The sequence below is a fragment of the Choristoneura fumiferana genome, chromosome 26, assembly GCF_025370935.1.
Source record: "Choristoneura fumiferana chromosome 26, NRCan_CFum_1, whole genome shotgun sequence".
In the NCBI taxonomy this organism is placed as follows: Eukaryota; Metazoa; Arthropoda; class Insecta; order Lepidoptera; family Tortricidae; genus Choristoneura; species Choristoneura fumiferana.
In genome coordinates, this window is record NC_133497.1 from 8,746,550 (window position 1) to 8,748,898 (window position 2,349).

Genomic DNA, 2,349 nt, shown 5'->3' on the forward strand with positions numbered 1-2,349 from the left:
TAAAAAAGAAAGAAAAATTCAAGGCGCTAAACAAAAGAGGGTTGTAAGAGCCATTACTCAAAGGTGCGTTTTCCTTTTGTATACGCTGGCAACGCTGTATTTTATGTGCCAGTGATTATTTTGAATGAACTTTATGAAGTCTGTGACAGGGTTCGAGGGCGTCATTTTAGACGATGACTCGATGACCCCCACACCTGAGCCTTTTCTCTTCTAATGACACCTTTACTCAATCGTAGTTTATTTTGTGTCCTTTTTTATGTGAGAGAGAACGAAAAGGAATAGTAGATTGTACAACAAGAGCATAAAACGAGCCATTTTACCCGAGACGTTCATATAGCTACGCGAGCCGTACGGCGGCGAGGGTGGATAGACACGTCGAGGGGAAAATGGGTTTAATGCTCTCGAGTTTTACACTCTGCTTTTCACTTCGATGGCGAGGAAATGAAATAGCAACAGTGGAAACAATTGTTATATATATATATATAATAGTAATTGAACAATATGTACAATATGTATGTATATATATTATATATATACAGTTGTGGTCATATAATTAAGAACGATTTTTTATAGAGAAGATTTTTTCAAACTGACAAGTGTTACTAACTGCATGTATATTTTTGTACTTCTCTCGGTATCGTAAAACTTTTCCGTACTAGCGGTAAATTCATTTATACATATAATTGGCTAAAAAATAAATATATAAAACTTTATACATTACATCTAAACCTAGTATTTACTACTTACTGGCTGGTCATATAATTAAGAACGCTGAATAGTTAATTTTTTATTCAAATTTATATAGAGAAAGGACGGCCGCTTTGTGTTTTAGGTTATTATTCGAATAATTTTGGCGCCATTTAGTGCCGTAAAAGTCTTAAAGGCGATTGCTTCATATAAAAACAATGGGGAAAAATAAAGTTGTTGATAAATCTACAAGAGAAGTAATACTAAAACTTTGCGACAAGAATTGGTCGTATAAACACATAGCCGATCATCTGTAATGTTCAAAAACTATGGTTTTCCACGCCATAAAGCATTTTGCCTCGTATCAAACTACTTCAAATGTTCCGCGTGTACCTAGACAAAGAAATCATCTCGTCGAGATGATCGAAATATCGTTCGTTTGGCAAAACAAAATCCTTTTAAAGGGTCTAATACCGTCTAATGAGTTAAGAAAAAAATATTTTGGCGAAAACAACCCTTCAGCAATCTCTGCACGCATTATTCGAAGGCGTTTGGTAGAAGAAAAGTTGCACGGAAGGATAGCAAGGAAGGTGCCTATGTTGAAACGGTGTCATAGGCAAGCCCGGCTTGCATTTGCAAGAAGATATGAAAACGGACAATCAGACAGTGGAAAAACGTTCTTTTTTCTCACGAGACAAAAATAAATAGGGTATGTTCTGATGGCAAACGATATGTAAGACGGCCTTCAAATAAAGCATTCGACCCAAAGTACACAAAAGTGACTTTAAAGCATGGCGGGGGAAATGTAAAAATTTGGGGATGTTTTCTGGACATGGTGTTGGACCTGTTAGGCTGATAGAAGGAAACATGGATCAATTTCAATACAAAAACATACTGGAAGAAACAATGTTACCATATGCTGAAGGCGTGCTTCCGGTTATTTGGACATTCCAGCATGACAATGATCCCAAGCATACTGCACGTACCGTTAAGGAATTCCTCACATCGCAATCAGTTTCTGTCTTAGATTGGCCAGCCAACAGCCCCGATCTTAACCCAATAGAGCATCTTTGGTGCGAAGTCAAGAAAAAGGTTTCAAATCGACAGTGTGGCAATTTAAGAGAACTGTATGACGTATTCTTAGAAGAATGGAACTCTATCTCTCTGCCTCGCCGGTGTAAGGCAGTAATAAAAAGCCGTGGACATGCTACTAACTATTAATTTTAGTTAAAATGTATTAAATTGCTTTTTTTTCTGTACAAACTTCACGTTAGTCTGATTTAGTTAATCTAAGTTTCAAATAAAAAAACTTTCGAGCAGTTCAATAAATCGTTCTTAATTATTTGTCCAGCTTCATTACTTTTTTAATTTGTTACTAAAGAGAATAAAAACAAAATTTGTAAAAAAATGTCAGCAATTTTATTCTTTATTCTTAATCCCGTTTGCTCTATTCATGTGGCTATTTCATAACGTAACTAGTTACTTCTAAGAAGGAACACGACTACACATGACATGATTTAGTTAAAAATAATCTGGAACTTCAAATCGTTCTTAATTACATGAGCACCACTGTATATATGTATATATATGTGCCTATTGCTTAACTTAGAAAATGTCTATGTATATACTTGTGTTTTCTGTACTACTACTATGTTGGTGTGC